The 14,790-nt window shown below is 39.7% G+C and overlaps 1 protein-coding gene and 1 pseudogene across 1 annotated transcript in view; one reads left to right on the plus strand and one right to left on the minus strand.

The window, feature by feature from the left end:
- LOC135205775 (trypsin alpha-3-like) overlaps positions 1 to 14,790 on the plus strand; it is a 281,700-nt gene that overhangs the window by 214,609 nt on the left and 52,301 nt on the right. The gene's annotated exons all lie outside the window — the stretch shown is intronic.
- The window catches only part of LOC135205393 (carotenoid-cleaving dioxygenase, mitochondrial-like), a 14,783-nt pseudogene continuing 131 nt past the window's right edge, over positions 139 to 14,790 (minus strand).

A 14,790-nucleotide genomic window follows, 5' to 3' on the forward strand; every position in this document is an offset into this window, starting at 1 on the left:
ATATATATATATATATATATATTTATATATATATATATATATATATATGTATGTATGTATGTATGTATGTATGTATGTATATATGTATGTATATATATATATATATTTATATATAGATATATATATATATATTATATATGTGTGTGTGTGTGTGTGTGTGTGTGTGTGTGTGTGTGTAAACATAAGCATTTTACGTAGTATGAAAGCATTTAATATACAAGAGACTGTTTAAAAATGCAGTAAGTTTACATATCAAATTAATTGGTACTGAAAAACAGGCCACGTAATAATCACATACATGTGCATTTGTATATAAATTATACACATACATATATAAATATGTATGTATGTATATGTGTATGTATGCATGTATGTACATCAGAAACTAAAACAAATAGAATGAAGCTACAATGAAAAAATGCCCCTTTGACCAACGCCGAGACTTCAGTATCGATGAACGGGCTCCTCTTCTCGGGCGAACATCCCGTGGAACGTCGAAGGCACCACGCCCTTGGCCTCGAACTCGACCCGTCCCCTTTCCGTCCATGACCTGGCGTCGAGAACCAGGAGGGCCGTGTACTTGGGGCTGAGCTAGAAAGAGGTTAATTTCATTTTAGTTATATTGACACTGAAAAGCTTCATACATTCCGTTGACACTCGAAAAACTTCATACTTTTGCTACAAATGTGACTGTTTGCAAATTAAAAACAAGAATGAATGAGGTCTGTAGGTTATGGTACAGAAATGGGTATGATATGGATATGTGTATGGTTATGAGTGTAGTACAGGTGTGGGTATGATAAAGATATGGGTATAGGTATGGTTAATGGTGTGGTAGAGATATGGCTATGGAATGTATATAGGTATGGGTATGGTACAGGTATTATATGAGTATGGCAATGATTATGGTATGTGTATAGGTTATGGTACAGATATGGGTATGGGTATAGTAAGGATGTGGGTATGGAATGGATATGGATTCTGGACTAGACGACATTGCAATCCAATGTGAGTTTCTTCGGGAATTTTCTTCTCGAAAGGCGAGTTGGCTTGAGAGAGTTAACTCATTGCTGTATAAATATAAAAACATTCCCCTGGCCAGTATCTTACCTTATCAATGAGAGCTGGATAACCACTCCCTGATCTTTTTTATATATATATATATATACTATATATATATATATATATATATATATATATATATATACACACACACACGCGCGCGCACACACGCACACACATCACCCTGTGCCAGTGTCTTACCTTATCAATGAGAGCGGAGAGAACAACTCCCTGATCTTCATCGGTTGCGTCCGGTGCCGCTACGAACACTGGTTCGCTGACTATCTTCTCTCCGCTTTCCCATCGTTTCGTCTCTCCTGTTTTCACGTTCATCTTAACCAGCTGCCAGAAGCAAAGAGAATGGATTGATGGCATTGTACATTGAGTGTCCTGCTCCTCATTAGCAATTTTTTGTTGGACGTCGAGCAAGATTTGGCTGGGTTTCTATGGCAAAAAGTCGTCAAATATTCTCATCGATGCTCAGATTTAAGTTAGTAGAGGTAATGATTTGGAAGGTTTTTGCTTACTCAGGGAGTAAGCCTATAAACTACTTTGTTGATGTTCTTTTTGGGGTTTAGGAAAGCCTATGGAAAAGCCTAAAAAGGTCTGAAGAAGGTGTTTCACATATAGTTAAAGATATAATTTTATGATAAGGTATTTATGATTTATTTATTCGAATGAAAATTTAAAAAATAAATAATGTGCATGCTAAACAGTACAGAAATTATGTTTAATAAACTATAGCATATTTATTTTAATTTTCGTTGGTGAAACAACGCACTATTTGACCATAGATTTTATTATGCACTCTGAGTAAGCTGGAGGTTGGATCATGCCTTAATTTGGAATTTTTTTACATTTATGATCCAAGTTCTTATAGACATCAGTTGCCCACTTCCAAACGAGATGCATCACAAAGAATAGCAGGAAAACATTTGGATTATTCTTATGTTGATTTTCAATATTATGTAAATCTGGTTAATTTGCCATTGTGCTCTTATCGTGTTAAGGGCATCGGGTGTGTCACTGTTCATCTTAGCAACCTTGAAAACTATGGATTTATATTTGTCGTTTTTGGTTTGCGAAAGCAAAATCATCAGTGTTATTGTAACGATAATTTGTTAGCTTTAAGAAATGAAACGTAGAATGTTCTAACTTAGCATTATTATTATTATCATTACACAAGAATTGAACATTCCTACCTTCTTCCTTGTGCAATATAATAATTCTGTAAAAAGAATGACCCATTGTTTGAAATTCCTTCAGTCACCGCTGGAGCATGAATGCTCGGACTTACACTACAGAACTCCACTCCCTTTGTGTGCAACTCCACTCCGTAGGCGTAGGAATATTCTTTCCCGTTGTGCTTGTAGTTAATTCTGGGAAGGTCGAAGTAGATGTCAGAAATCACTTCTCCCACTAATTCGACGCTATGGTCGTGTCGCTTGTACGCACAGCATTTCGTGCCCTCCAGTGTCACTGTGGAAGACAAGGAAATGAGACTGGTGAGCGAATTGGGGGTTCAGGTTAGCTACCGAACTTCTTTACGTTTGTCAAAGTTCATGCCGAGTTGTTGAACGGGCAATAATTAGTTTTATACCTTGGTTGGGAACAAATCTGTTAGTGGCATGGACAGTATACGTATACGATTTAAGTCTTACCAGAAACTAGCCCTTTTGGCATGGTTAGAGGAGCTAGAGCCTATGGCAGCAAGGCTGCTTAATTTATAATTAACAAATTATTTAACTGGTACTCCTAAACCGACCCCTCCAACACTTTTATGACAGTTTAATTGCATAAGAAAATGGGCATCTGCTGAGATGTGTGAGGACAGCACTATTATTATTATTATTATTATTATTATTATTATTATTATTATTATTATTATTATTATTATTTTGATACAAGATTCTGAAAACTATTTAATAGAAGTAGTATGAGTGGTAAACACTAGCTCACCTTGATGTAGAGATAGTGAGATTAATAACATAAGAAGTTAAAGACATCTTCTTAGGCTATCTTTGACAGATATAAGAGCAATTTTTATAAAGCTATAACCGTTTTAGCGCTTCAAAAGGTGGTATCAAGAACACGCTCCCCACAAGACGTATCAGACCAGCAGTATCCGCCATATAATATGGACTGCGAAGTAATGAGGGCAAATACATGCTGCAGTACACTTCTCTTTAAGAGTTTTCCCGTAGGAGGTTGTGTCGTCAGTGCACCTCATGCAGTTCAATGTATGCATTACTTGAGGTTCCTTTGGCCTTCGGCCCCTAGCTGCATCCCCATCCATTCTATTTACTGTACCTACGTTCATGTTATCTATTTTCCATCTTACTGTCCACTCTCTCTTAACAATTTATTCATAGTGCAACTGGTTTGAGGTTTTCCTTTTGTTACGCCTTCCAAACCGTTTACTGTCAATTTTAGTTTCAGCACAGAATGCCCTCATAGGCTCCAGTGCTTGGTCTTTGGCATAAATTCTATATTCTATTCTAGTCAATAGGCCTAAAATCTATTAATTAATCAGACTTTAGGAGCCTGTAGGCCAAGGACGTTGTATTGGAATTGATAGCAACGGCAGTTTTAACTGCAGTCTCAAATAGAACATATAAGAGTAGGTTTGATTGTCTAATGCTTACCAAGATTCACGTCTTCTTCAGCATCGGCAGCAACGTCCAGGGGTATGACGAAGCGTCTGTTGGTGCTCATCGTACACGGAGCGGCTTCGAAGTCTGGGTTTTCGAAGTTCTTCAGCATGAGTTGGTACACGCACTGTGGGGGGGAAGGAGGAGGAGGAGGAGGGAGAATAGAATTCGTTGGCCAACACTATCAACATCATATTAACAGTAGCTACATATATATATATATATATATATAATTATATATATATATATATATATATACATATGAATATATATATATATATATGTATGAATCGTTTTTCTTTTTTAATGTAATACAACAGTATAATAAGAGGATAAAAGGCCGTGAAAACTCCATTTGAACTTTGCAACCATATACTATATTTCGAGCACTTTTCCTTCTGTGTTCCTTATCAATGGAAATGCTCGAAATATATATATGGTTGTGCAACGTTCAAGTAGTGTTTTATTATGTGCCTTTCATCTTTATATTATATATATATATCTATATCTATATATATATATATATATATATATATATATATATATAATATATACAACTTAAATATTTGCTGTTAAAACATGCGTGCTTGATTGAGTTAAACAGAGATATATAATAGTCTATCCTGACTTTAATATTCTCTACTGAATATTTATGTTAGAAAACGTATTTGAAGGAGAGACACGTCTGTTTAAGAATTGTTTAATTTCTCTCTCTCTCTCTCTCTCTCTCTCTCTCTCTCTCTCTCTCTCTCTCTCTTCTTCTCTCCTCTCTCTTCCTCTTCTCCTCTCTCTTAGCTTTTGAAAACTGCTACCGAAACATTTTATGCGACACCAGCCATTAGGAACTCCATTTTTTGGAGCATAACTAGGCCTAGACGTTGTTGCCACCTTTCATAATCTACGCTGACTTAGACCTAGGACCTTTCGTAGCCCCATACCAATAGACAATCAAGCCCCAAAGTTCAATAAACCCTTCCCTCGTTATGGCGTTCTACTCACCCCGGCGTCACTGATGCCACACAGGTCGACAACCAGCTGCCCGTCTTTTTCGTAGGCGTTCGTGTGGTGGAATGTCAGGAAGGCGTCCGCTTTGTAAGCTGTCTTGAGGAGTTCCCCAGTGTCGCGTCTGACGATTCGGAATTTTGTCTGGAAAGGAAAGCAGAGTTAAAGCCAATGTTAATAAGGCTGAGGTTATCGTGGACCGCATTGCGTTGTTTGGTTTTTATGTACTACAGCCCTCCACAGGGATGGTGCCCTCTCTGACAGGCCCTTATACGTTTTTAAAATAAATGGCTTCTTATATTTTATAATTGTTTTTTAGTGTTTTCTCGCCAATATCGTAGCTCCTGCAGAATAGGAGGGTCTAGTTCGTTTTTAAATTTGCTTTCTTTTTGTATGGCATTCATTTCGGGCAGTATTTTGTTGTACAGTTTTGGTAGGCAATGTTCAAATACCCTCTCACCTGACTTACACTTTGGTCTAGGTTCAAATAGCCTCTATGCTTCACTTGCATGTCTGATAACAATATTTATTTCAGGTTTAAAGAAGCTTGAGCAGTTTCTCAGGTTAGGTTAAAAAGAAGGAACTGGTCCTTCATACGTACGGCTTGAATTATATATGTTAACATATTCAAGGAGAGGTCCAGAATGCACGTTATTCAGACTTTAAAAAAAAAAAAAAAAAGGCTTAATTGTTATAGATACATTTTGAGAGGGGTCGTGTTTCTTTCGTACTGGGGTAAGAGATGTAGTACTAGTAACTCTCACCTTCTCATTGGGGAACCAGTCGAGGGCCCCAAACATGGGTTTCCCGAAGTAGTGGTTGAAGAGAAACTTCTTGATGTTGAAGACGAAGGGCATCTCCACGAAGATGAAGTAGTTGTCGGAGATGCCGAAGGAGTGGTAGTAGGATGGGTACATCTTCCACTGGCACGGGATGGTGGCTATGATTTCCGCCTGCTCGAAGGAGGACACCCTGCGCCCTTGAGAAACAAAAGACACACTTTATCTGGATGGAATGCATTCCATGTGTGCTATAGGTTCTGTGCATCATTAGGAGGAATATCAGGCTTTATGACATATTTAAGGCTAATTTGTTATTCATGCTGAGGAGGAAAACCCTTTTCTATGCCGTGTTTGTCATACTTTAGGTAGGTTTGTTATTCACGTCTAGGTCTCTCTACCCTTATCTCTTATCCCTTAGGGCATGATACACGAGCCATTCTGTGGTGCCACAGAGTGGCGTCTGTATGTGGCGGGGGATAAGGCTTTCCATTGTTTATAATCTATGCCGAGCACACAAGCGACTGTAGCAAGCTGTTGCTGATCCTCGCCACAGCTTATAAACAATGGAAACACACTCTAGGTGTAGTTTAATATTTAGGTAGATTTGTAAGGTATCTCGAAGGAGAAATGACATCCTTAATGTATTTACCCTAAGCAGATTCACATAATAAAGAGACTGTTGCTCAAACCCATTTTTTATAGGACTAATTTCTGCCGTAAGATGAGCATTTTTTCTATGAGAAAAAATATCTGTCATCAGAAATATACATATAAAGGAATATTTCACAATGGCGATGCCTTAGACTACAAGAGAGAGAGAGAGAGAGAGATAGCGAACACACAACATCATAAACAGTCTTCATGCTCACCATCAACGTCCTTGGGTGGCGGGAATTTGATGATGTTATAGGATGGGCCGTTCTTCCCCTCGTACGAATTTCCCATGTTGTAAACCGTCCGTCAGGGTCCACGTGTGGATGGGCGGTGGCTTGATTCACGGCGATGTAATTGTTGAGTTTTGTCTGCAAAATTATAAATTATTATTATTATTACGAGCTTGTTGGTGTTGGCCTAGAGCCCGGCACTGCTGTCACCCCCTACTCACCCAGTCCCCTTACCTTCCCCGCTCCCACCCAGGATGGACAAACAGGTTTTCAGGAGGAGGGTGGATGTTTCCCCAACCGTCCTGATCCCCTACCTACCCAGCCCCCACCCAGGGAAGGGAAAAGAGAGAGAGAGAGAAAGTTTATCGGTTGTATGTATTCAGTTACCCGAGCAGCGCTGGTTTGGTCAGTTAGTATATATATATATATATATATATATATATATATATATATATATATATAATATATATATATATATATTCCTTTCCTTACCATGTCTCCAATGCAGTCAAGTGTGTCTGGGTCAAGTCGTCTAATGTTGGGAGTCTCCGTCATGGCATACAGCTCATCTCCCATGTAAACAACATTTACGGAACAATTATCTGTCGCATTTTTTCCGGGAGGTTCAAAGGCACTCATGAATCTGTTGAAGAAGAAAGGATGATTAGTAACAGTGCATTAGTGTCCCAGATCAGTAACTTTCGAAGGTAGTAACATTTAGTTATTACGAGTCTCGTTTGTAAGACTTGGTTTGACTTGCTTTTATCTCTGTCTTGTCATTTATCGCCAGTTTTAAAAACAGCTTACCTTTGCAGCAAGGTTTTGCAAGGATCAGGACAGGCCACAGTTCCAAACTCCGACACTACGATCCGGTTTGCATGGCTGTTCTTCTTGTATGTGTTGCTTTGTAGGAATCTGTGGATGAAATCAGTGCATTTTATTTATCTGCAGGTTTAGCAACATAACTTTAACTCCTTTGACACTTGTAGGTGGCTAATGACAGTGGAACTATTATTGCAGATGTGAGGCCAATGTACACTTCGTTCGTCTAGACCGATCACCGAATCCTGCCTTTCATGGAACACGTATCATGGGCACTTCGTAACATACCTGGACTGATACGTAACGTGGCCATCCTTGATGTTGAACTGGTGCAAGTAGGCAGATCCGTCGAAGAGGTGGTTGTACATGGTGTCCCCGTATCGTAGCTTCCCAGGGCCATTGCGGGTCAAGCGACCATTGAGCCAGGAGGGAATCTCGCCTTTATTGAATATAATAATGTACAGTAATTTTTAATAGCATTTTCCATAATATTTCCTCAGATTAAGAGCTAGACAATCGCAAACAAGACTCAGGAAAGCTTACATAATTTCAAAAACAGTTTGTTATTTGCATATGTTCAGATATCGATAATAAGAAAAAAGTACTGGGGCTAGAGGGCTGCAATTTGTCACGTTTGATGATTGAAGGGTGGATGCTCAATATACCAATTTGCAGCCCTCTAGCCTCAGTAGTTTTTAAATTCTGAGGGTAGCCAGAAAAAAAAGTGTTGATGGACAAAGCAGCACAATAGTTTTCTTTTACAGGAAACTAAAAAGTAATTGATGAATAGTAGTAATAATGATAGCTTATCATTTTCGAATAAATATGAATGAAACTGCATTGTGTGAACTGTTGCTACATAGTGCGTGATCCTGAATAAGACAAAACCTTGGCATGCCCTCACCAGTTACTTTCCCTTCGATGGGCTCGACAGTCTCTGCATCGCAGGATCTCAACCATACCACGGGTGTCCTTTGAGATGGAGATCCATTGTCAGATGTTGGTGCTTTTTTCGGCATTGATGTATCACAGAAATTAGGGGAAGTGATGGAGGGAGGTGGAGACCCATTTTCAAGCGTTGCCACTAGTCCTGGAGTTGCCGCTTCGCCATTGTTCAGAGTAGTGCTGGAAGGGGATGATGACCCATTCTCAAATATTGGTGCTGTTGTTGGTGATGGCGTTTCCTGCATGATGGTGCTAGTGTTGGTGGGGGATGGAGATTCCGTTTCAGGTGACGCTTTCATCGCGGTTAGTGTTTCGGAATTACCAAGGGAATCAGACGAAGTGGATGATGATGATCCAGTTTCAGATGTTGGTGCTTCTGCCTGAGTTGGGGTTTCGTGAAGGTTTGGAGTGACGGTAGAAGGGGAAGGAGATCCACTGTCGGTCGGTGTGTTTGCTGGTGTTCGGGTTTCGTGAAGGTACGGCGTGGCAGTAGTGGTCAGCGGGGATCTGGTTTCAAATATTGGTGCCTTTGTTGGTAATGGGGTTTCATGGATGTTTGGAGTGACAGTAGAGGGTGTTGGAGGTCCAGTCTCAAATGTTGGTGCTTTGATCGGCTTTGTCTTTTCGGGAATACTGAAGTCAGAAGTGGAGGAGGAATTGTTGTGAGTATTGGCTGTGGCGTTAGCAACACTGGTTGTTGCGGCGTCCCTCTCTGGGAGGCCATCTTGGTCATTGCTTCCTTTTCCCATGATGTTCAACTTTCTTTCTTTCTTCTTCTTCTTGGTTCTCACTGACACGGAAGTTTAATTTCCTTTTTTTTTTCTCTCTCTTAAGGACTATGGTTGCTGATTCGAGTGGTGTTTCTTGCAATCTTTAGACTGGAAAATTTGAAAAAGTTAATTGAGTGACTGATCATTACGTAGGAGTTGCCATGAAATATTATATATATTTATGTGGGTGTGTAAATACATATGTCGGTTTTATTAAAAGATAAGTACTGGCGTCTGACTTCAGAACTGAGACACAAAAATATAGCATGCTGATTGCAAAGGCTTGAAGAATTCTGGAAAATGTATTATGATGAAAGTTGCCCGCCCAGTTTATTTGTCTAATTCAATTATTTCCCAATACTGGAAAAGCCTTATTTATGCTTAGTGCATCTGATGCGTTCCCTTGTGAAAGAATATAGTATTTCTATATGATGCTTTATTTTGGAATACCACATAATAAGTCCTTATGGTATGAAGAATCACTGAGTTTGATAAACCTCATCTCATTCATATCATAATTGTTCATCTCTCTCTCCTAATCATTTCTCATCCTTATTTTCAATATCACCCTCTTGGAGTTTAAAGGTTTTTTAAAAGTATGTTTGTGTGTATGTTTGCCTGTGGACATTCGTGTTCGTATTAAAACATTTGAGTTTGAATATGTTCATGTACCATATAAATGCAAGTCTAATGTGCACATGCATTACAAACAAAAAAGCACACAGAGAAACAAAGAGATATATGACAGAAAGAGAGAGAGAGAGAGAGAAATGTTTGCAACTACTCACGATAATAATCCTTAAGCATAATTAAGCTGTCCTGATATATACAGTACAAATAAAAGCAAATACTTCTCTCTCTCTCTCTCTCTCTCTCTCTCTCTCTCTCTCTCACACACACACACACACACACACACACACACATTTGCATAGTCATCAATATGAATGAGAATCCAATTTTATTTTGCCAGTAGTAATGTGACCGCTTGATTTCGTCAAGATATATTCCATTGACATCCTTTTTTTTTTTTTTTTACTTTTTTCAGGTACATGATGCTTTCCCAACCTACCAGAGAGAGAGGGATATTCCATTAAGTTTAAGCCTAAGGTAAGTGTTGGAATAAATCTGTAAGTCATTTTAGAGGTATATATAAAATGCACTGGACATAATAGTTGATATGTATTAAAATCAAAATGAGGTGACAGGCAGTTGGATGCGGAAACAGTTCTAATTCAAATTCAAATTCAGAAGCTTTATTTGGGACGCAAATGGCCGCAGACAAACACACATATACACATACATAAACATATATACATAAACATATATAAAAAGCCTCGAGTGTCTCGGTGTTTTGGGACGAGTGCAAAACAGTAAATTCATGCATAACATTACAATATATTAAGCTACAAATACCGTTTGATATCCGTTTCACAAACGCACACATCCACGTATTATATTAGACCAATGCTCGAGACGATCCTTGTACATGTGAATACAAATTTACATACGTCAACTAAGAGAGCGCGATGAGTCTGCTATCCAGTTTTCACGCGTAACGTGAGATGCGCCATGCGTGTTCCCCGCGCCGGGAAAACACATCACAGCAACCGCGGAAAGACGAACCGTGTGACGTCATAGGAATCCCGTCCAAGCAGGAAAGACGAGGAGGAAACTTTGGCGTTTTTCCTCTTCGATTTCCTCTTACATAACGACTCGCGACATTGTAACATTTCAGGCTCCACTTTATGGTTTTGGTGAAGACGATGGCATTCTTGGTGGCTGGATTTGGTGTAGTCTAGGCTCATTTTTTTCAGTGATGTGATCACGTGATTTCATCTGTTTCTTCAGAATCGGATCACTTACTGAACTTGTCAGTAATGCATCTGCCTGGTTGACAGTTTATTAATTTTATATTAACGTAATATTAGGAAGCAAGCAACATTCCTTACCGATTGATTACGAAAATGAATAGGTTTCTTTCTGCTCGTCCATGGAGTTTTCGCTTACTCGGGGAGTAAGCTTTCAAACTACTTTGTTGTTGCTGTCATTGCTGTTGTTGTTGTTGCTCTTGTGAAAGGGAGGGGTTAGGAAAGGTCTATGGAAGAGCCTAAAAAGGTCTGGAAAGGCAGTTTCGCGTTAAGTAGAAGATACAGGAATTTTAGGATAGGATATTTATGAATTATTTATTAGGATGAAAACGTAAAAGATAAATAATGTGCATGTTAAACAGTACAGAACAGTTATTTCTAATAAAATATGACGCATTCTGTTTTAATTTACGTTGGTGAAACAACGCACCATTTCACCGTTGATTTTATCACTCGCCCCCAAGTAAGCTGGAGGTCTGATCACGCCTTCTTAAGTGAATTTTTTCAACATTTATTTGCTTTGTTTTTTTATCAAGGGCACTGGCTCTATCGGCTCCACTTTGGTCTCTTCTCCTTTAGCTGTCCAGCTTCTTCAACGGTACCTTGCTTAAATGTTCATGTCTCCTCTTATTTATTTATTTATTTTATTTATTTATTTATTATTTTTTTGGCATGAAAAAACATAGTCTGTGTGTTTGAGAGTGCTTGTCTGTGGAAGTGTCCAGTTAGAATGGAATTAAATACAGAATTTCGGCCTAAGGTCCAAGGCCAAGCGCTGGGACCTATGAGGTCATTCAGCGCTGAAACGGAGATTGACAGTAATAAGGCTTGAAAGGTGTAACAGGAGGAAAACCTCACTGTTCCACCATGAAACAGTTAAGTAATGCCTACGGTGCGCCGCGTGAGGTGCACTGACGGCACTACAATGACCCTCCTACGGGGTTGGTGGTCAGTTTAATTCTTCTTAGTCAAGAAGACGGAAACTTCAGTGTTAGAGGAGTCTTAGGAAATTGCACACTGGGGATTTTAATTATTTTCCACAGGATGATTTGCGTGAAATAAAAACACTGCATGAATTGGACGAATGACATTACACGATAACTGAATGTTACAAGGATTAGGATGTCTCAGAGACTTATTAGTCCATCCTTATAGTTGTGCAAATACCATGACAAGGCTAAATATGATTTGTCCTTACAAACAGAGAGAGCAGATTTTTTTTTCATAAATATATCGAGTTCAAGCTTTTTGTCAAATTACGATCCGTGAAATATTCATTTATGTGGGTGTGTGTGCAATTGATGCAGGGGTAGATTCCGTTATCAGGTTCGTGCGTCACAGCGCAATAGTCTCCAATTGTTTGTTTTGTTTGTTTGCGGTTTTTACGTTCCATGGAACCAGTATGATTATTCAGCAACGGGACCAACGGCTTAATGTGACTTCCGAACCACGTCGAGAGTGATGAACTTCTATCACCAGAAATACACATCTCTCACTCCTCAATGGAAAGCCCGAGAATCGAACTCGCTGCCACCGAGGTGGCAGATCAAGACCATACCGATCACGCCACTGAGGCGCTAGAATATATTCTCCAATGACCCGCGAATTCCCCCGAAGAGACGAATGACATCAAACGTATATATACTACACTATGTGACCCGAGCATCGTTCTGTCTCTGACGTGGTTTTCTGAGTGCATAATTCACGATAGAGAGGATATCGGGGGACACGAGTAATTCAACAGGTGCCTGCACTTTGAATGCCAGCCCCGAACTCGATTCTTGGCCTTGATACCTCGGCCGGTCGATACGGGTATTGATCCTAGCAGTGGCCATCTCTCAAGGGTGAGGAGGTCTTTGGGTCGATATCTTCAGATAAGGATTTCATGGGGGGGCGGGGCGTTTTCCCCCATAACAGAGATGATTCTAGAAAAAAAAAATGCGAAGTTCTCCGCCACTTTCAAACCTTAACCGCTTGATCGTGGCTGAGCCTTTCGTGCAGAAACCTTCCACAACGTTAGCTGCTTCACATACCTACACGGGGCTCATCAGCAGTGTTTCAAACTGCCTACATACACACGCTGCGCCACTCACCTTCGTCCCGCAAGCACTTCCGTGCTTTCTAGTACTAGTACACCTCTCTATTCTCGCTATTATCCGTTGCCGAACACTGTAGTATTATACACTTTTTTCCATGCTTTTCACATGAGCCAGACCTTCTAAAATCTGTGATTTTAAACCGAAATTGACTAAACTGCGCAAACAATTCAGTACCCAGCTTTAAACGTTTTTCTTTTGTTTACATACTTTCGAAATTCAGACCTTAAAGGAAAAGTTTGCTCAACAATTCTTATCATTCAATCCTAAGTCTCCTTCTACTCTTTTGGATACACTCTAATTTTCTCTTTTATCTTATCCTCCAATCTGCTGGTAATTGTACCCCCTAAAATTGGTAAGATCGCCCGCTTACATTTTTACCTTACATGCTGTCATTCAGTGTCCAACCTACTGTTTTTATTGACCCTCGTAATGACCTCTTTATTTCCTCAGGTTTACCATTTACTTTCTCCTCTTGCAAGCACTCCCAGACTCTTTCACTAGCTTGTGTAATTTTCTCCAACTGTCCCTAATGAGCACCCTATCATCTGCAAGCATCAACATTCAAGGTCACATCCACGAGTTATTGGCTATCCTACGACGTTTCACTTACTTCTAATTTCTTTTTTTAACATTTCACTTATTTCTAATTTGCTTGATCAGACTTTTCTCTCTCTCTCTCTCTCTCTCCTCTCTCTCTCTCTCTCTCTCTTCTCTCTCTCTGCCAGCCACATACTCTAACACTCGTTGTAGTTTCCATCACAAAGGCTTTTCATTCCTCTCAACAGCTTCGTATCTGTACCATATCACCTCAACCCCTCTTCCCCCTACCACTTCCCAACACTGCATCTATCACTTCTGTCACAAGCATTTTTTTTTTTTAGATCCATATGTCACAGATTTTTCACCACTTTTCTTTCAAACTTCTCTTATAACTTACATAACGAGCACTGGTTACACACACGCACACACACACACACGCACACAATTTTCCTGGGCTAATTCGAATTCCTGTGCTACGTAATGGTATGCCTCTGTAATTCTTAGTCTTAATATAACCTTTAAAAAAAGGAATTACCATTCACGTATTCCAGAATTGGAATTTTCCCCTCATACAAAAGTTCTTTGCAAACTTTTGTCAGCCACTCTTGCACGTTTTTAGGAAAGAATAGACGGCGATAGATTTGTGAAAATAATATAAATGAGGAGTTTTAAAGAGGGAAGAAGAAGAAGACGAGAAAGATCTACTAGAAATGATTGGATAGGTAGACTGAAATGTGTATTTTTTTTTAAGAAATGGCACTAATATCCAGGAAACCATTTAGAACCACTAAGTTCGATTCTCGGCTCTGCCAACGCGTGGAATCAGAGGAATTTATTTCTGGCGATTAGAAATTTGTTTCTTGATATAAATGTGGTTCGGATCCCACAATAAACTGTAGGAGGTCCCGTTGCTAGGTAACCAATTGGTTCTTAGCCACGTATATAAATATCTACAATCCTTCGGGCCAGCCCTAGGAGAGCTGTTAATCAGCTCAGTGGTCTGGTTAAACTAAGATATACTTAACTTAACTTAACTTTTAGTGACTTACCTTTCTTGTTGACAATATCCACCAACGGATATAACACGGGTTACAGGGAGCACCGTTTGCGTAAATAAAAGACGTTCAATGCTGTTCAACTCCCCAACTTGCAATGAACTGCTGCAGCAACACTGACACCTTTCATTCGCGATCTTAAACTAGTAAGCGAAGGGGGCGTGTCCGTCTGCCTGCAGCTTGCTGCTGTCAGTTGCTCGGAGTGGACGAACTTCCGCACGAACGGACTGAGCTCGTCAACACTCGGTTACGTAAGGAACTGCGCGCTTGAAGGAACTCGCCTCTTCGGAGCAGCACTGAGAAGAGATTC

The sequence above is a fragment of the Macrobrachium nipponense genome, chromosome 24 (genome assembly GCF_015104395.2).
Source record: "Macrobrachium nipponense isolate FS-2020 chromosome 24, ASM1510439v2, whole genome shotgun sequence".
Classification (NCBI taxonomy): domain Eukaryota; kingdom Metazoa; phylum Arthropoda; class Malacostraca; order Decapoda; family Palaemonidae; genus Macrobrachium; species Macrobrachium nipponense.